The 21,634-nt window shown below is 39.5% G+C and overlaps 1 long non-coding RNA gene across 1 annotated transcript; it reads right to left on the minus strand.

Annotated features, from left to right (window-relative positions):
• Positions 1–317: 317 nt before the first annotated feature.
• On the minus strand, positions 318–21,004 carry LOC140603421 (uncharacterized). Its single transcript, XR_012006407.1, has 3 exons — positions 20,865–21,004; positions 1,265–1,394; positions 318–509 (listed from the first exon to the last, which is right to left on the minus strand). It is a non-coding gene; the product is annotated as an uncharacterized lncRNA (long non-coding RNA).
• Between the last annotated feature and the right edge of the window lie 630 nt (positions 21,005–21,634).

The following is a 21,634-nucleotide window of genomic DNA, read 5'->3' on the forward strand; positions in this document are numbered from 1 at the left end:
TTAAAAGATTTTATTTATTTATTCATGAGAGATACAGAGAGAGAGAGGCAGAGACCACAGGCAGAGGGAGAAACAGGCTCCATACAGGGAGCCCAATGCGGGACTCGATCCTGGGTCTCCAGGATCATGCCCTGGGCTGAAGGTGGCACTAAACTGCTGAGCCACCTGGGCTGCCCGATTTTGGGTTTTTCAAGTAAAATGAGGATTCACAATTTTCATGTGAAACCTCTAAATTTGAAATTATTGGCAACTTTATTAGTCAGGCTATGCTATGCTGTGTTGTGATAACAAAGAAGCCCCCAATGTTCCACGGTGGAACATCACAATGGTTTATTTTACACTCACACATAGTCCAATAGGGATAGAACATCCCTTTTCCTAGTTGTACCTATGTCAACAAGATCCCAATACCTTCAAGGTCATTGACCCAGGAGAGGAGAACGTACATTGCCTCTTACCAGCCTTGGCAGCAGACATCAGTTGGCTGGAATGAGCCACTTGGCTTCAGTCTAATTTAAAGGAACACAAGGTAAGTATCACAGCACACACTTCACTATGTCTGCCACAGCAACTGATTTAAATATCACACAATCTTATTTATAATGGTTGGTTTTGGCAGAGAGATGGTGGATTAAGAAGATCTCTGCCATAGTCAAGGATTGAAGATTTTTTTGAAAAAATATCACATTTTCATTTTACAAAAAATAATTCCAGGACTGTTGACTGAAGAGGGTATTTCTGGAGGAAGGATTTTTTTTTTAATTGCCTTAGAGAGCAATATTGACGACCAGGACAAGACAGGACAGGAATGGTAGGACCAGAAGAGAAGGGATGACATAAGTGGTATTAACTCTCTTACTTTGCAAATAAACAGGATGCCCACAACGTTTCTGTGAAATGCCCAAGGTTGCAAAGTTAATAAGCAGCGGTCCAGAACCTCTTTCTGAGTCCAGCACACTTTTCATTACATTAGTAGAATGGTAGAAAGGAAAACTAATGGAAATATAAAATCTTTGACTTTGAGACTTAGGCTTTGGGGAGCTTATCTAATGCAAACACTCAATGCCATCGAATTTTGTTCATAACTGATTTTAAATGTGAACGCCCTCAAAGATATTACTTTCTTCTTAACTTATAAGACCTGCCAATGGGTAAACATCAAACAGATAATGTATTCATTTTTTTAACCTTGATTTTAGACTCTTTTCCTATCACCTTCTGGGAAATCCTCAGCTTAAGAAAGAAATGTTTTTATCTTTCTCACCTCTAAACGTGTCCTAGTGCTGGAACAGTAAGCATTCTAATCAGCGTGGCTCTGAACCATCTGTGATGAGATTTCTTTGGGAGGATTCATCTCAGTCTCTAATGCTCAGAAGTAGTTAATCCACTTGAGCCTAAAGCAGAAAGAAAACAGAGAAAGGAAAACGGTTGGGAAGGAGGGAGTGCATGTGTGGGGGAGAGAAGATGGATTAAATGGAGCAACGCTTTTTTGCCCTAAAGCTTCAGAAAATGAGAACATAATGCATCTGTGTAAGAGCACATTAAAAAATTAATGTTAAGCAAAAAGTTCTAATATTAATTGTATAGAGACTTTAAAGCAGGTGCTGGATTAGCCATTTTACATGGTCATTTCAGTGCACCTATCCTACTTCATCATGCAGTGGCTAATATTATCCCCATTTTGCAAATGAGCAAACTGAGACAGAAATGCACCAAAATCATGAACTACTAGAGAATCCTTGTTATTTATACCCAACGCCTGTGTTTTTCCTTTTTCCAATATCCCAAGTAACAACCTTCTATTTGGATTCAGCAAATGTTTATCAAGTCTTGACCATGAAGTCCAAATTTGGACACAATTCATCTCATTTAATCCTTAAAATAATCCTATGAGGTCAGTGTTGTTCCAATTATTACAACAAAGGAAAGGAAGGTGCAAACTAAGAAGCAGGAGATGCCCAGCATTTTGTTCCAGGTGTCAGTGGAGAATCAGGCCAGAAAATCAACTTCCTGAGGAAGAGGACCTCTTCCTTTGGGCATTTTTTTCCTACTTTCCTTGGGAAAATCTTCCTGAAAATGAGTCTCTCTAGGTTTTCTTGTCTCATCAGGTCTTTTTTTGCCTAGAAGACCTACTGAAAGAATATGTGGGAGGAAAATAATTTTAATTATGAAACCCATATTTGGGGGCATATATATATACCCCCAAATATATATATATATACCATCAGCATGCATCCTTATAACAGTAGCGTGAGGCATGTGTTAAAAGAACAGCCAGTATAATGATGTCCTTAAGGGAAATTACTTTGTCAAAAGGTAAATAGAGCTGAGTGTGAAGTTGGTCTCTGGGGCATCTCTGTTATGGAGGTTTTAGGCAAACATTTGAAACTTTATGGTTCTCATATACAAATGCCATTGTTGGAAGGTAATCCAAAGGGATTAAACATCTGGATGATATTCACAAAGTCAAACATACAGTAAAAACTATATGCCACAAATGCAAAAATGTGGGAAAATGTGACCTATCATCAAAACATAAAGTCATCTATAGAAATAGCCCCAAGATAATTTGGATGATGGAATTAGCAGATAAGCACGTGCAAACAGCTATTCAAATAATGTTCATGGAAAGGATGGACATAAGAGTGAACAGGTGGGGAATCAGCACAGAAATGAAAGCTATAGAAAGGAGCCAAATGGAAAATCCAGGGCTGAAAAGTCTAATATTAGAGGTGAAAAACAACAAAAAGAAGTGAACAATTCACTGGATGAGTATGCAGAGATTTTTGTCTATGTGCTGTACCAAATACTGAGGGAGGGTGATAAAATCTCCAACTATGATTATAGAGATGGATATTTTTAACTTTAGCATAACTGTATTTTGCTTTTTGGAATTTCAAATTCGATTAGTAAATGCATAACAATGACAGTTAGTGTTTGTCCACTTGGCTAGACCATGGAGTACACAGATATTATTCTAGATGTTTCTGTGAGGATATTTTTGGATTAGTTTAACATTTAAATTAATATGCTGAGTGAAAGATATTGCCCTGCCTGTTGTGGGTGGGCCTCATCTAATCAGGTGAAGGCCTGAATAGAACAAAAGGACTGACCCTCCCCCAAAGGAGGGGAGATTCTTCTACCCATTGTCTTTAAGTTGAACATCAATTGTCTCCTGTCTTTTGACTCACGCTGAAACACGGGCTTTTGCTGAGTCTTGAGCCTGCTAGGATTCAGATTGGGGCAATACCACCAGCTCTCCTGATTCTCAGGCCTTTGCATACACACTGGACCCACATCATCAGCTCTCTGGAGTCTCTAGCTTCAGACCATAGATCTTGGGGGCCTGTCAGCCTCCCTAATAGCATGAGACAAATCCTTCCAATAAATCTCTTTCTGTGTATCTGTAGATATACCCTATTGGTTATGTTTTTCTGGAGAATCCCAACTAATAGAATAATTAAATGAGATCGTGATGTCTTCCTGGAGAATGATTATTTTGTAAGCTTTGTCAGGCAATTTCTAGATCTCCATGTCTTTGGAGTTAATGAAGCTTTCTTAGTTTCCTCTGGTGGTGTCATATTTGCCTGATTCTTTATGATCCATGTAGCCTTGTGTTGCTGACTGTGCATTTGAGGGAGGTAACAACTCTTCCAGTCTTTATAGACTGGTTTCCAGCAGTTTTCAGACATTTTCTTGTTAGTTTACTGGGCCAATGATATTGCCTCTGGAATCACCATCATATGGGTTGGAACTGGTATGTCTGGGCTATTGCTGGGTCTGCAGTGGGGTCCATGGTTGGTGGACCTGTCACCAGCAACTTGGGTGGGCATGGATCTCATCTGGTCCCTGAGTGGATGGAAACGCCACCAAGAACCTTGGTCAGCAGGGTGGTGCTGAGACAAAGGTACATTTCAGACTCCTCAGTTTAGTTCGTACATAGCTGGCTTGATACCAGGTACATGGTGGGTGTGGTTCCTACCAGTTCCCTAAGAGGGCACCTGCCTGGTCACTGGGTGGTCCCTTGAGAGAGTAACACTGGTACCAAACTACAGGCAAGGGGTCTGGAAACATGTCAGCTGTTTCAGATGCTACAGTCAAGATTAGAGTCTGTGGACCTGCCTCTTGAGGCACAGATGGGCATGTTCCCCACCAGGTATCTGAGTAGGCAGATCTTTCTGGCTGGAGTGTCTGGGGCTGAATTATAAAGCTGTTTCAGGATCTGTAATCAGTCTGAGGTTTGGGGTTCACTCTGGGAGTACGGGCAGGTATATGTCCTGCTGAGTTTCTGGGTGGGGAGAACTGCTCATGTCCAATGACTAGAACTGGTGAGAGTCATGGGGCCATTTCAGGATTTGTTGTTAGATCCAGGTTGTCTGTTTTGCCTTTGGGGGCAACTAATGACCAAGTCTCCCATCAGGTACCTGGGTCAGTGGGACTGTTGCAGTTAGTGGCTGGGAGGGATTGGGGTCCAGTCACAGGATCATTTCAGGATCTTCTGTCAGACTAAGGTTGTTTGACTTTCCTCTGGGGGCATCACAGGCATGTCTCCCAACAGGTCCCTGGACCAGAAGGACTTCTAACAGACTGTGGCTGGATGGGGTTGGAGCCAAGCAAACCCATGAGGGTGCTGATGGGAGTGTCTCTTTCTGGCAGGACCACTCCTGGACTGTAGCTGGGACTGGCTGGAGCCTAGTTAAAGGGCTGTTTCAGGGTGGGCTTGGGTCCAGGGAGTCCCAGACCAGAGTCAAGAGGGCCTGAAGCCAAGTCACAAGCTGCTTCAGAGGCCACAGCCCAAACTAAGGTCCCAGGCCTATTATTAAAGGTATGGGTGGGTGCAACTTCTCCCAGTCCCTTGGCAGAGGGTGCTGGTGACATCCCAAGGGGGCTGTAGCCTAGTCCGCAGGGGTACAGAGCTGTTTCTGGATCGGCAGCCAGGACCCGTCAGTCAGTCAGCTACCTGCAGAGGCCTCTTGGTGCTGGACTCTATCCAGGTTCCACAATCTCCTGTCTGGGTCACAAAGTTCCCACAAAGGCACTTCTGTCAAAGGAGGGCTATCAAGTCACTGTGCTAAGGGGAGATACAAGTGGAGAGCTTGGTACCCCACCATCTTGCCAATACCATATCAAAAACAGTATTTATTTATTTATTTTTAGTAGTTTTATGGTTTTCTTAACACAAACACGACACACACATAAGCGGCCTGTCTATTCATTTTCTTTGCTGTGCAGCCCAATGTTGGGATTGGTGACTCCTGATGGCCAACTGGGCTGCTCTTTCCATAGTGGCTCTGCGGTTCTTGGAGGAGATGTTGTGGGCAATCTCTGCACAATGGTATTTGTTGCACATCAGCAGCATTTCAAACTCCTTGACGTTGTAGACTAGAAACTTCTGGAAGCCACTGGACAGCATGTGCTGTGTCTTCTTACTGCTTCTGTAACCAGTACTGGACGTCAAGATCTCATCCTCGAATCTTCTGCACACCCTACTGTCAATGCCTCTGGGTTTCCGCCAGCTGCAGTTACTTTTGACATATCAGCCTGGTGCCCCATGAACTTCTTGGTCCTTTTTTTTAAGGATATTCGTCTTCACCAGAAGTCTGAGGGTGGCTGTGATGCCAAGCAGGAGATGGTTGCCACCAGCCCAGGCAGCACCAGAGAAGATACAAAACTGTGTTTTTATTTTATTTTTTAAAAAAGATTTTATTTATTTATGAGAGACAGAGAGAGACACAGAGGGAGAAGGACTCAGAGGGATGCAGGACTCGATCCCGGGATCCCTGATCACGCCCTGAGCCAAAGGTGGATGCTCAACCACTAAGCCACCCAGATGCCCCCCAAAACTGTGTTTTTAAATCTCTGATTGATTTCAAGCTTTCTCTTGGTCTTTTGCTTTAAGCTGATGATTTTAACTTTTAAAACTGTTGTTTTAAATTTTAGTTTGATTCTGATGTTCCTTCTTTGACTTCCTTTGTATTTATCCTGCTTAGAGTTTGCTCCGTTTATTGGATCTTTAATTTTTTGAATAATTTTTCTGCCCTAGTGTTACTCTCTAGCAGTTTAATGATTCACATTTTAGGCCATTTTCTTTTTATTATATCAAAAGTTCTGGTGATTCTTTTCTCCCCTTTTATTTTTCTATTCTTTGCCTAGCCTTAGATTGAAATCAGGTGAAAGTCATCTAATTTTGTTCTTTTGTTATGTAAAGATTGTTTTGGCTATTCTAAGTCCTTTGAATTTCCACATAAATTTTAGAATCAATTTATCAATCATACGAAATCTGATTCAAGTCACTTTGAGTCATTAGATGAATATTTAGTAATCACATTGTAATGATAAAGATAATAGAAATATGAGAGGCTTTTTTTTTTAAAAGATTTTATTTATTCATGAGAGAGAGACAGAGACACAGGCAGAGGGAGAAGCAGGCTTCATGCAGGGAGCCTGATGTGGGACTCGATCCCGGGACTCCAGGATCACACCCTGGGCTGAAGGCAGGCGTTAAACCACTGAGCCACCCAGGGATCCCCAAATATGAAGGTTTTTAGCAAAACAATAAAAATGGGATATATGATTATCAACCTTACAAAATAAGAGGGAGAAAGAGACAATTGGAAAAGGATAATAATCAGGAAAAAAGTGTTAATGGATGGACATATATCTGAATATGCCTGTAATTACAACACATAAACTAATTAACCTTTTAATGAATGTTATCACTTCTACCTCTTATTGATCACAAGAGACCCACCTAAAATAAAACTGCAGAGTAGAATAGAAATAGGCAGGAAAATGCATATGATGCATATTCTAAGCAAAGGAATGTAGACACAGGCCTCTCACTATTTAAAAAGTGGAACTTAAAAGAAATAGCATTAATAAGAATGAAGATGTTCATTCCTTGGTATTAAAAAATATCAATAACAGTATTTGGCACATAGTGGACATCAATTATTATTTATTGAATGAATAAATGAATACAAGAGGAAAAAGAACCATGGTTTTATGCCTCCCAAAACTGATAGATCAAGAATATTGAAGAACTGGAAAGTTTTGTTGACTGTATCCTTTGCTGTGCAAAAGCTTCTTATCTTGATGAAGTCCCAATAGTTCATTTTTGCTTTTGTTTCTTTTGCCTTTGTGGATGTATCTTGCAAGAAGTTACTATGGCCGAGTTCAAAAAGGGTGTTGCCTGTGTTCTTCTCTAGGATTTTGATGGAATCTTGTCTCACATTTAGATCTTTCATCCATTTTGAGTTTAGCTTTGTGTATGGTGAAAGAGAGTGGTCTAGTTTCATTCTTCTGCATGTGGATGTCCAATTTTCCCAGCACCATTTATTGAAGAGACTGTCTTTCTTCCAATGGATAGTCTTTCCTCCTTTATCGAATATTAGTTGCCCATAAAGTTCAGGGTCCACTTCTGAATTCTCTATTCTGTTCCACTGATCTATGTGTCTGTTTTTGTGCCAGTACCACACTGTCTTGATGACCACAGCTTTGTAGTACAACCTGAAATCTGGCATTGTGATGCCCCCAGCTCTGGTTTTCTTTTTTAAAATTCCCCTGGCTATTCGGGGTCTTTTCTGATTCCACACAAATCTTAAAATAATTTGTTCTAACTCTCTGAAGAAAGTCCATGGTATTTTGATAGGGATTGCAATAAACGTGTATATTGCCCTGGGTAACATTGACATTTTCACAATATTAATTCTGCCAATCCATGAGCATGGAATATTTTTCCATCTCTTTGTGTCTTCCTCAATTTCTTTCAGAAGTGTTCTATAGTTTTGAGGGTATAGATCCTTTACATCTTTGGTTAGGTTTATTCCTAGGTATCTTATGCTTTTGGGTGCAATTGTAAATGGGATTGACTCCTTAATTTCTCAAAGACAACCTACAGAATGGGAGAAGATATTTGCAAATGACATATCAGATAAAGGGCTAGTTTCCAAGATCTATAAAGAACTTATTAAACTCAACACCAAAGAAACAAACAATCCAATCATGAAATGGGCAAAAGACATGAACAGAAATCTCACAGAGGAAGACATAGACATGGCCAACATGCATATGAGAAAATGCTCTGCATCACTTGCCATCAGGGAAATACAAATCAAAACTACAATGAGATACCACCTCACACCAGTGAGAATGGGGAAAATTAACAAGGCAGGAAACAACAAATGTTGGAGAGGATGCGGAGAAAAGGGAACCCTCTTACACTGTTGGTGGGAATGTGAACTGGTGCAGCCACTCTGGAAAACTGTGTGGAGGTTCCTCAAACAGTTAAAAATATACCTGCCCTACGACCCAGCAATTGCACTATTGGGGATTTACCCCAAAGATACAAATGCAATGAAACGCCGGGACACCTGCACCCCGATGTTTCTAGCAGCAATGGCCACTATAGCCAAACTGTGGAAGGAGCCTCGGTGTCCAACGAAAGATGAATGGATAAAGAAGATGTGGTTTATGTATACAATGGAATATTACTCAGCTATTAGAAATGACAAATACCCACCATTTGCTTCAACGTGGATGGAACTGGAGGGTATTATGCTGAGTGAAGTAAGTCAGTCGGAGAAGGACAAACATTATATGTTCTCATTCATTTGGGGAATATAAATAATAGTGAAAGGGAAAATAAGGGAAGGGAGAAGAAATGTGTGGGAAATATCAGAAAGGGAGACAGAACGTAAAGACTGCTAACTCTGGGAAACGAACTAGGGGTGGTAGAAGGGGAGGAGGGCGGGGGGTGGGAGTGAATGGGTGACGGGCACTGGGTGTTATTCTGTATGTTAGTAAATTGAACACCAATAAAAATAAATAAATAAAAAAAAAAAAAAGAAGAACTGGAAAGTATATAAATTATTTACTTATTTAAATAATACAATTAATGTAATATAAAAGCCTACACCCAACAAATACAAATAGGATTTTTTTTAATGAACACATTCTCTTTTTTAAAAAACTGACCATATACTAAGTCACAAAAAAAGTCTTATAGTCTTAAGAAATTCAGATAATTAATCTCATACATACAAGTGCTTTTCAACCTTTATTGTAAATAAGAATCACCTACTAAGCTTCTTATAACACAAGATAGCTGGCTTCTGTCCCTAGAGATTCTGATTTAGTAGATTTGGGTGCAGCTTACGAATTCACATTTCTAACAAGTGTCAACCGATGACATGGTACCAGTTCCTGGTCCAGACTTTGATAGCACATTGTCTTACAACAATATAAATTACTTCAAAATCAGTAATGAAAATATATTTTTAAAAACAAACAAAAATATGTGCCTAAAAGTTATTTTTTAAATGTTCTGCTTAATTACTCAGGGGTTAAGAAAAATATCACAATGAAAATTGCAAAATATTTTGAAATGAACTATGAAAGCATTAAATCAAAGCCTCAGAGATTAAGTCAATGTGATATTTAGAAGTAAGTATACAGCCTGATATGTATTTATTTATGAAAATCAACAGTATGGGAATTAAATGAGTTATAGTTTCAATTCAAGAAGCCAGAAGCTAACAAACAAAAATAGTTCTACTCCTGGTAATGAAGATCTAGCTTGTAGCAGCCCAAAACTCCTGCTGAGAACAGAGAGAATAGATGGGTAAAATACAAAAATAATTTGAATGCACCAAAGAGTCACTGAAGGAGCCAGAATTAGGACCATGGAAAGAAGGGAAATGCATTGGGGTGATACCAACACTTTATATCACTTTCCCAGCAAAGCATTAACAGATTTATGTGTATTCCAAGCTGAGAAGTTTAACAAAAAGAGAATGCTAAGGAGTAGAGAAACTAATCATAATTTTGGCATCCTCTTGGGGCTGGTGAGAGTAACATATGCTTTACGGCTACTGAGATAACCAATACTTAAGAAGCAAAGATGCCACAGATTAGGAACTGCCTAATAAAGAGCCAGGTAGCCTCACCATTGAGATCACCCAAGACATTTGTTTATTAATCGGTGAAGAAAGCCAAAAGACTACAGCCAGATTGGGGAGCTGAATAGCTAAGTAGAGCATCATGGTGGGAATATATAACTCAGATTTCTTGATGACCAAGAAAAACGAATACTGATAAATAATCCAGATGTTCTCTAGGAACTTCTAAATATATAAATGTATTGTTACTTATTCCTAGGGATAAAAGCAAAGAATATAGTAAATCAGGTTTTATGGTGAAACTCGGTTTCAGACAAACCTAATTAACCGATTATGATTAAACTCATCAACTAACCAAATTGACATATATAGAATACTGAAACCAGTAATTTCAGTAAACACAATCTTTTCAAGTACCAATCCAACATTTACCGAAATTAACCAAATGATGGGCAATAGACCTGTCTCAGCAAATTTCAAATATAAACACAATTTAGACCTTACTCTCTGCCAACATGGGAAATAAGCTAGAAAGTAATAACACATAAAAAATATTCTTATATATTTGGAAATTTAGACATATGCTTATAAATAATGTATGAATCCATATAATAATCCTAAAGGAAATCAGAAAACACTTTGAAGTGAATGTAATAAAAATATGTCTGTCGGAAATTATGAGATATCATTCAAGTATACTTACAGCTAAATCTATACCCTTAAATACACATATTAGAAAAGAAGAAAAGTGGAAATTCAAAGATCTAAATATTCACCTCAAGAAGTTTAAAAAAAACAAGGATAATTGAAATTTATCCTAGAAGGAAAAAAGACAGAGATCAAACCAGAAATTAATAAACTAGGAAACAGGCAGAATAGAAAATAAACAGTTATCAACTGATTCTTTGAAATGAAGAACAAAATTGGTGAACATTTTGAAAAACTGACTAAGAGAAAAATGATGGTACAAATTACAAATATCAGAAACATAAAAGGGGATTTTACCACAAATCTGACAGACATGAATGCGATAAGAAGAGGATATTATAAATGACATTTTTCCAATAGATCTGAAAATTTACATTAAAAAGACAAATCCTAAAACTTCCCAAAACTGACACAAGAGAAAATAGAAAACACAAATAATCCTAAATATTCTTATTGTATTTATTGTTTGTTTGTTATTGTTTTCTATTTTCATTAAAAATCTTATAAGACTGATAACCAGGCCAATGAATTATTCCAACAGTCAAAGGGGAAAAAATGAACTACACACAAATTCTTCTAGATAACAGCTAAAAAAAGAAATTCTTTTCACTTCCTTTTGTCATACCAGAATAAGCCCAATACCAAAAATGGGTAAGGATATTTAAAAAAAGAAAAAATCCAGGTCAATCTTCCTAAAAGACATGATAATACCATACTTTTAGGGGGGGAGGGGCAAGACGGCGGAAGAGTAGGGTCCCCAAATCACCTGTCCCCACCAAATTACCTAGAAAACCTTCAAATCATCCTGAAAATCTACGAATTCGGCCTGCGGTTTAAAGAGAGACCAGCTGGAACGCTACAGTGAGAAGAGTTCGCGCTTCTATCAAGACAGGAAGACGGGGAAAAAGAAGTAAAGAAACAAAGGCCTCCAAGGGGGAGGGGCCCCGCGAGGAGCCGGGCTGAGGCCGGGGCGAGTGTCCCCAGGACAGGAGAGCCCCGTCCCGGAGGAGCAGGAGCTGCACCGACCTTCCCGGGCGGAAAGGGGCTCCAGGGAGGTGGAACAGGACCCAGGAGGGCGGGGATGCCCTCGGGCTCCCGGGGACACTAACAGGCACCTGCGCCCCGGGAGAGTGCGCCGAGCTCCCTAAGGGCTGCAGCGCGCACGGCGGGACCCGGAGCAGCTCGGGGGGGCTCGGGGCGGCTCCGCGGAGGGGGTTGCGCGGCCCGGGAGCGCGAATCCACCAGCGCAGGCGACAGAGCACAGGGCGCCGGGACACAGCCCAGGATCCCGCCTCCCCCAGGACAGGCAGAGGCCGGGAGGGCCCAGGACAGCGAGGACGCTCCTGCCCCAGCTGAGCAGATCAGCGGCCCCGCCCCGGAGCCTCCAGGCCCTGCAGACCGAGAGCTCCGGAGTTCCTGGGGGGGCTGAATCCAGGTTTCCAGAGCTGGCCCCGCCACTAGGGCTGTTGCTCCTGGGGCCTCATGGGGTAAACAACCCCCACTGAGCCCTGCACCAAGCAGGGGCAGAGCAGCTCCCCCAACTTCTAACACCTGAAAATCAGCACAGCAGGCCCCTCCCCCAGAAGACCAGCTAGACTGACTGACAACTTCCAGGGGGAGCCAAGGGACTTAAAGTACACAGAATCAGAAGATACTCCCCCGTGGTTCTTTTTTTTTTTTTTTTTTTTTGCTTTTTGATTTGTTTCCTTCCCCCACCCCCCTTTTTTTCTCCTTTCTTTCTTTTTCTTTCTCTTTTTCTTCTTTTTTTTTTCGTTTTTTTTCCTTCCTTTTTTTTCTCTTTCTCTTTTCTTTCCTTCTTTCTCTCCTCTTTTTCTCCTTTTCCCAGTGCAACTTGCTTTTGGCCACTCTGCACTGAGCAAAATGACTAGAAGGAAAACCTCACCTCAAAAGAAAGAATCAGAAACAGTCCTCTCTCCCCCAGAGTTACAAAATCTGGATTACAATTCAATGTCAGAAAGCCAATTCAGAAGCACTATTATACAGCTACTGGTGGCTCTAGAAAAAAGCATAAAGGACTCAAGAGACTTCATGACTGCAGAATTTAGAGCTAATCAGGCAGAAATTAAAAATCAATTGAATGAGATGCAATCCAAACTAGAAGTCCTAACGACGAGGGTTAACGAGGTGGAAGAACGAGTGAGTGACATAGAAGACAAGTTGATAGCAAAGAGGGAAACTGAGGAAAAAAGAGACAAACAATTAAAAGACCATGAAGATAGAATAAGGGAAATAAACGACAGCCTGAGGAAGAAAAACCTACGTTTGATTGGGGTTTCCGAGGGCGCCGAAAGGGCCAGAGGGCCAGAAGATGTATTTGAACAAATCCTAGCTGAAAACTTTCCTAATCTGGGAAGGGAAACAGGCATTCAGATCCAGGAACTAGAGAGATCCCCCCCCTAAAATCAATAAAAACCATTCAACACCTCGACATTTAATAGTGAAGCTTGCAAATTCCAAAGATAAAGAGAAGATCCTTAAAGCAGCAAGAGACAAGAAATCCCTGACTTTTATGGGGAGGAGTATTAGGATAACAGCAGACCTCTCCACAGAGTCCTGGCAGGCCAGAAAGGGCTGGCAGGATATATTCAGGGTCCTAAATGAGAAGAACATGCAACCAAGAATCCTTTATCCAGCAAGGCTCTCATTCAAAATGGAAGGAGAGATAAAGAGCTTCCAAGACAGGCAGCAACTAAAAGAATATGTGACCTCCAAACCAGCTCTGCAAGAAATTTTAAGGGGGACTCTTAAAATTCCCCTTTAAGAAGAAGTTCAGTAGAACATTCCACAAAAACAAGGACTGAATAGTTATCATGATGACACTAAATTCATATCTCTCAATAGTAACTCTGAATGTGAACGGGCTTAATGACCCCATCAAAAGGCGCAGGGTTTCAGACTGGATAAAAAAGCAGGACCCATCTATTTGCTGTCTACAAGAGACTCATTTTAGACAGAAGGACACCTACAGCCTGAAAATAAAAGGTTGGAGAACCATTTACCATTCGAATGGTCCTCAAAGGAAGCAGGAGTAGCCATCCTTATATCAGATAAACTAAAATTTACCCCGAAGACTGTAGTGAGAGATGAAGAGGGACACTATATCATACTTAAAGGATCTATTCAACAAGAGGACTTAACAATCCTCAATATATATGCCCCGAATGTGGGAGCTGCCAAATATATAAATCAATTATTAACCAAAGTGAAGAAATACTTAGATAATAATACACTTATACTTGGTGACTTCAATCTAGCTCTTTCTGTACTCGATAGGTCTTCTAAGCACAACATCTCCAAAGAAACGAGAGCTTTAAATGATACACTGGACCAGATGGATTTCACAGATATCTATAGAACTTTACATCCAAACTCAACTGAATACACATTCTTCTCAAGTGCACATGGAACTTTCTCCAGAATAGACCACATATTGGGTCACAAATCGGGTCTGAACCGATACCAAAAGATTGGGATCGTCCCCTGCATATTCTCAGACCATAATGCCTTGAAATTAGAACTAAATCACAACAAGAAGTTTGGAAGGACCTCAAACACGTGGAGGTTAAGGACCATCCTGCTAAAAGATGAAAGGGTCAACCAGGAAATTAAGGAAGAATTAAAAACATTCATGGAAACTAATGAGAATGAAGATACAACCATCCAAAATCTTTGGGATGCAGCAAAAGCAGTCCTAAGGGGGAAATACATCGCAATACAAGCATCCATTCAAAAACTGGAAAGAACTCAAATACAAAAGCTAACCTTACACATAAAGGAGCTAGAGAAAAAACAGCAAATAGATCCTACACCCAAGAGAAGAAGGGAGTAATAAAGATTCGAGCAGAACTCAACGAAATCGAGACCAGAAGAACTGTGGAACAGATCAACAGAACCAGGAGTTGGTTCTTTGAAAGAATTAATAAGATAGATAAACCATTAGCCAGCCTTATTAAAAAGAAGAGAGAGAAGACTCAAATTAATAAAATCATGAATGAGAAAGGAGAGATCACTACCAACACCAAGGAAATACAAACGATTTTAAAACATATTATGAACAGCTATATGCCAATAAATTAGGCAATCTAGGAGAAATGGACGCATTCCTGGAAAGCCACAAACTACCAAAACTGGAACAGGAAGAAATAGAAAACCTGAACAAGCCAATAACCAGGGAGGAAATTGAAGCAGTCATCAAAAACCTCCCAAGACACAATAGTCCAGGGCCAGATGGCTTCCCTGGGGAATTTTATCAAACCTTTAAAGAAGAAACCATACCTATTCTCCTAAAGCTGTTTGGAAAGATAGAAAGAGATGGAATACTTCCAAATTCGTTCTATGAGGCCAGCATCACCTTAATTCCAAAACCAGACAAAGACCCCACCAAAAAGGAGAATTACAGACCAATATCCCTGATGAACATGGATGCAAAAATTCTCAACAAGATACTGGCCAATAGGATCCAACAATACATTAAGAAAATTATTCACCATGACCAAGTAGGATTTATCCCTGGGACACAAGGCTGGTTCAACACCTGTAAAACAGTCAATGTGATTCATCATATCAGCAAGAGAAAAACCAAGAACCATATGATCCTCTCATTAGATGCAGAGAAAGCATTTGACAAAATACAGCATCCATTCCTGATCAAAACTCTTCAGAGTGTAGGGATAGAAGGAACATTCCTCGACATCTTAAAAGCCATCTATGAAAAGCCCACAGCAAATATCATTCTCAATGGGGAAGCACTGGGAGCCTTTCCCCTAAGATCAGGAACAAGACAGGGATGTCCACTCTCACCACTGCTGTTCAACATAGTACTGGAAGTCCTAGCCTCAGCAATCAGACAACAAAAAGACATTAAAGGCATTCAAATTGGCAAAGAAGAAGTCAAACTCTCCCTCTTCTCCGATGACATGATACTCTACATAGAAAACCCAAAAGTCTCCACCCCAAGATTGCTAGAACTCATACAGCAATTTGGTAGCGTGGCAGGATACAAAATCAATGCCCAGAAATCAATGGCATTTCTATACACTAACAATGAGACTGAAGAAAGAGAAATTAAGGAGTCAATCCCATTTACAATTGCACCCAAAAGCATAAGATACCTAGGAATAAACCTAACCAAAGATGTAAAGGATCTATACCCTCAAAACTATAGAACACTTCTGAAAGAAATTGAGGAAGACACAAAGAGATGGAAAAATACTCCATGCTCATGGATTGGCAGAATTAATATTGTGAAAATGTCAATGTTACCCAGGGCAATATACACGTTTAATGCAATCCCTATCAAAATTTCATGGACTTTCTTCAGAGAGTTAGAACAAATTATTTTAAGATTTGTGTGGAATCAGAAAAGACCCCGAATAGCCAGGGGAATTTTAAAAAAGAAAACCAGAGCTGGGGGCATCACAATGCCAGATTTCAGGTTGTACTACAAAGCTGTGGTCATCAAGACAGTGTGGTACTGGCACAAAAACAGACGCATAGATCAGTGGAACAGAATAGAGAATCCAGAAGTGGACCCTGAACTTTATGGTCAACTAATATTCGATAAAGGAGGAAAGACTATCCATTGGAAGAAAGACAGTCTCTTCAATAAATGGTGCTGGGAAAATTGGACATCCACATGCAGAAGAATGAAACTAGACCACTCTCTTGCACCATACACAAAGATAAACTCAAAATGGATGAAAGATCTAAATGTGAGACAAGATTCCATCAAAATCCTAGAGAAGAACACAGGCAACACCCTTTTTGAACTCGGCCATAGTAACTTCTTGCAAGATACATCCACGAAGGCAAAAGAAACAAAAGCAAAAATGAACTATTGGGACTTCATCAAGATAAGAAGCTTTTGCACAGCAAAGGATACAGTCAACAAAACTCAAAGACAACCTACAGAACGGGAGAAGATATTTGCAAATGACATATCAGATAAAGGGCTAGTTTCCAAGATCTATAAAGAACTTACTAAACTCAACACCAAAGAAACAAACAATCCAATCATGAAATGGGCAAAAGACATGAAGAGAAATCTAACAGAGGAAGACATAGACATGGCCAACATGCATATGAGAAAATGCTCTGCATCACTTGCCATCAGGGAAATACAAATCAAAACCACAATGAGATACCACCTCACACCAGTGAGAATGGGGAAAATTAACAAGGCAGGAAACAACAAATGTTGGAGAGGATGCGGAAAAAAGGGAACCCTCTTGCACTGTTGGTGGGAATGTGAACTGGTGCAGCCACTCTGGAAAACTGTGTGGAGGTTCCTCAAACAGTTAAAAATAGACCTGCCCTACGACCCAGCAATTGCACTGCTGGGGATTTACCCCAAAGATACAGATGCAATGAAACGCCAGGACACCTGCACCCCGATGTTTATAGCAGCAATGGCCACGATAGCCAAACTGTGGAAGGAGCCTCGGTGTCCATCGAAAGATGAATGGATAAAGAAGATGTGGTTTATGTATACAATGGAATATTACTCAGCTATTAGAAATGACAAATACCCACCATTTGCTTCAACGTGGATGGAACTGGAGGGTATTATGCTGAGTGAAGTAAGTCAGTCAGTGAAGGACAAACATTATATGTTCTCATTCATTTGGGGAATATAAATAATAGTGAAAGGGAATATAAGGGAAGGGAGAAGAAATGTGTGGGAAATATCAGAAAGGGAGACAGAACGTAAAGACTGCTAACTCTGGGAAACGAACTAGGGGTGGTGGAAGGGGAGAAGGGCGGGCGGTGGGAGTGAATGGGTGACAGGCACTGGGGGTTATTCTGTATGTTAGTAAATTGAACACCAATAAAAAATAAATTAAAAAAAATACCATACTTTTAGCAAAAAAATTGTTGGCTAAATTCTAACACTGTAACCAAATTAAAAATAAAAAATTTTCCTTAACTGCCACATGAAATTTATAAGGAAATACACATACACACTTCAGTAAACAGTATGGTTAATAATAGAATATTAAAAACTTTCCTTCATAGAATTTGAAAAAAAAGATGATACTCAAAACCATTTCTATTAAATATTCTACAGAAAGTCCTACAAGTTCAAGAGCAAGTAAATTCAAAATGACCAATAAGCATGTAATTTATAGTAGACAACTATAATTTGAAATAACACTATATGCTAGATACATGGCAGTATTTATCATGTATTTATCAAAAACCCACAGAATTTTATTTTTTTATAATAAATTTATTTTTTATTGGTGTTCAATTTGCCAACATACAGAATAACACCCAGTGCTCATCCCATCAAGTGCCCCCCTCAGTGCCCGTCACCCATTCACCCCCACCCCCCAACCTCCTCCCCTTCCACCACCCCTACTTCGTTTCCCAGAGTTAGGAGTCTTTATGTTCTGTCTCCCTTTCTGATATTTATAGCACATAAGTGAAGCTGAATGTTGAAAAAACTTTTTTTTTTAAATTCACGAGATTAGGACATTCCAAGAAAGAATGCAGACTATGACAAAAGAATCTAAATCTATTGCAAATGTATGAAACAATCTCAGTGAAGGGGATATAAATAAACAATTGTGCTATTACTGTAACAGACTGGAGCAATTAAGTAAATGGAAGATAAATAAAGAGAGTCAAGTTTTTCACTGTTGGAGTTAGAGTTTACAGATAAACAAGGCAGGAAATTAGAATGATCCATGTGGTCAGGGATTATAATTGGAAACATCAGTATGAATTCATTTAGTTTGGTTTAATCAATGGTGTTGAGCCAATCTGATATCTGTAAGTAACCAAAGCCAAAACTGAATGATCAAACAAACAAAACTTGACCCTCACTTGACATTACATGAAAATTCATTTCCAAGTGGATTGTTGATCTATATGTTAATTGTGAAAGATAAAAGAATAAAGCTCCTACAAGACAATGTAGGAGAGTAATTCAGTGACTTTTGGAGATGGAAAGACTTTTTAAATCAGATACAAAAGTCACCAATAGGAAAAGTCTAACAAATTAGACTGCATTGAAATTAACAGAAATTTCCACCAATAATTATCATTTAAAAAAAAAAAAAAAAAGGAAAGCCACTAGGCGCAAGAAGATACCTGCAAGAAATGTATTTGACAAACACCTGATCCAGAATTCATGGATGGAGTTTAAAATTGATAAGATTTGAACAACCCAACATAAAAATAAATAAAATATTTGAACGGATATTTTATAAAAGAGGATATCCAGATAGCAATAAGCAATGAAAAGGTGCTTAATAAATCATTAGTGCTGGGGGAGGTCAAGGAGAGGATATGATTACTTGCTGGTTGACTTGTGAATTGGACCCCAGTAATCAGAGGCTCCTAAGTCCTTTCTCTGTCCTTGGAATGTTCATTCTACTTGACTTTCCCACTCTTAGAAGCTGTCCCAAGGACACAGCCCTAGATAGTGATGTGGTTGGTGCTGAGACTACCTGCAAGGTACATGTGACTAAAACCAGTTAAGGCCTCTATATGCACCAAAGATTTGACAGAAGGTACAGAGATCTACTCCTCTTGTGGCATCCAAGGCAAGGCTTGTTCCTTCACTTCTTAAACCTGCCACCTACCAATCTGAGGTAGCCCGCCTTTTCCTTCAGTCTCTCCCTGCCTTCCACATATGGGGGATGGTTTCAGACCACACCTGGGAAGCTCCCTAGGAGGTTGCAAACCAACAGTTAGAAGCATGTGAATTCAAACCAAGTGAGGTATCCTTACCCACCACCAGCATGCTTAATATAAAAACAAAAAGAAAGTCTGGGTATAGCATCTACAGTTAATGACATGAAACAATTGTAACTCTCATTTCACTCTGGAAAACCATTTGGCAGTATCTGCTGAAGTTGAACATACACATAAACTAGCATTTCCACTTCTAGATATACACTCAATAAAAGTGCATATCAATGAGCAACAAAAGTGAAGTGCAAGGATATTCATACAACATTTTACTTCTACTCCTGAGAAATGGAAATTCCCATCAGTAAGAGAATGGATCAATAAACCGCTGTATATTATTCATCAAATAAGAAATATTATATATCAATGAAAATAAATAAAATACATATACATGCAATAACATGTGTTAATATGACAAAAAAGTATTGGATTATAGAAGCCAGATAAAAAGGTGAGTATACTCTGTGAGCCCATCAATATACCTTGCAAAAATAAACAAAACCAATTTGTGTTGCTAGAAGTCAAGGTGGTGGCTATTTTCACAAAGGAGGGCAAAAGAGTGACCTAGAAGGCGTACAAGGGGGGATTTCTGGGGCTGGTGATGGTATTGTTCTATTTCCAGATCTGTGTTGTGGTTACATGCTTGTACTCATATTTTGAAAATTCATCCAGCTTGTGCTAATAATTTATGCACTTCTGTATACACAACAAACTTCAGCAGAAAATAATATAAATGCTTGAAAAAAAAGACAAAATTTAAAGAATGTGGAGGCCAAAAATGATAGCTATAGGAGCAGAAATTAATGTGACAATAAACAAAAGGAATAAAGAAAATCAATAACCAAAGTTACTTTTAGGGGGAAAAGAACAGTAAAAGGGCAAACCTGTAGCAAATCCACTCAAGAAATAAAGGGGAATGATTTTTTAAAAATAAATTTCGATCCAGAAATAAAGGGATTTTTTAAAAAATTGAAGTTCGATTTGCCAACATTTAATAACACCTAGTGCTCATCCCATCAAGTACCCCCCCGGCCAGTGCCCATCACCCAGTTACTCCATCCCCTCACCACCTCCCCTTCCACTACTCTTTGTCGGTTTCCCAGATTTAGGAGTCTCTCATGTTTTGTCACCCTCTCTAATATTTCCCACTCATTTTCACTCCTTTCCCGTATAATCCCTTCACTAATTCTTATATTCCAAAGAGATTTTTTTAAAAGAATCTTTTCCTCGCCCTTCCCAGCTTGTGCTATAGCTGTGTTTATTTGAGACTTCCATTTTCAAGTGCTTTTAAACTATAGCTAAGGCTTATTTCTATCTTTCTTTTCATTAATTCCAAAGGCAATGGTCTATTGTTTGTGACTTAACATTCTGGATTTGCATAATAGAAAACATGCAATTCTTTTTAGAATCTCAAGAGAAATAATTCAACACATTTGTCTTTTTCAGCATCATTACCAGTTATGACACTAACATCATGAAAAATACTAATACTCACTCTAAAATTGTCACAAATATTTAATTTAACTTGCAATACATTACCTTCTACTCAACAACACCTACACACTTAGCTCCTGGGTTTCATTTGTAACTTATTAATTCTGTCAGCATATACTGAGTTTCCAGTAAATGCTGGCCACAGGTCTAGACCCTACAATGCAGCAGTGGATAAAACATGACTCCTTCTCTAAAAAAGCTCTATTTCCATAGGGCAAAGACATGGACATACATAAACAATTACATTGCGTTGGCAATTATGTGCCAACAAAGAAATAAGTGCGGGTCATATGGAGGCTCAGAGGAGAAAATAATTAAGTTTGTTTAGAGGATGAGCTGAGGACTGCAGGAAGGAGCATTAGCATGCTGTCCTCAGCAGGTAGAAGGTGTGTAGGAAGGCTCAGAGACAATTATGGGAATGTTCAAAGGACTCTATTTGTGAAAGACATAGCAAGCCATGCTAAGATGTTCAACTGCAGCCTACAGGCAGAGGAGAGCCCTAGAGGCTTCTACATAGTTGAATGAGAAGGTCCCATTTGATTATGAAAGAAACATTCTGTTCATTGTGCTCTCCAGGTCCTGTGAGTGTCTCACTACCACTAGACCATGAATATTCTTCCCATCTCCCTGCTTTTGGCCTTGCAATGTGCCATGACCAGTCTGCTTTTCAAACAGTCTTCCAACATAAAAGTCGTGTGTCCACAGAACTATTCCTGAGCCTCTGGCATAGCTAGTTTCTCCCTCCATAGTATTTGCACGTTGTCTTGCACTTACACTATTACAAGAACCACCACACTGGATTATAATTATATTTC

This window comes from Canis lupus, chromosome 14 (assembly GCF_048164855.1).
Source record: "Canis lupus baileyi chromosome 14, mCanLup2.hap1, whole genome shotgun sequence".
NCBI lineage: Eukaryota > Metazoa > Chordata > Mammalia > Carnivora > Canidae > Canis > Canis lupus.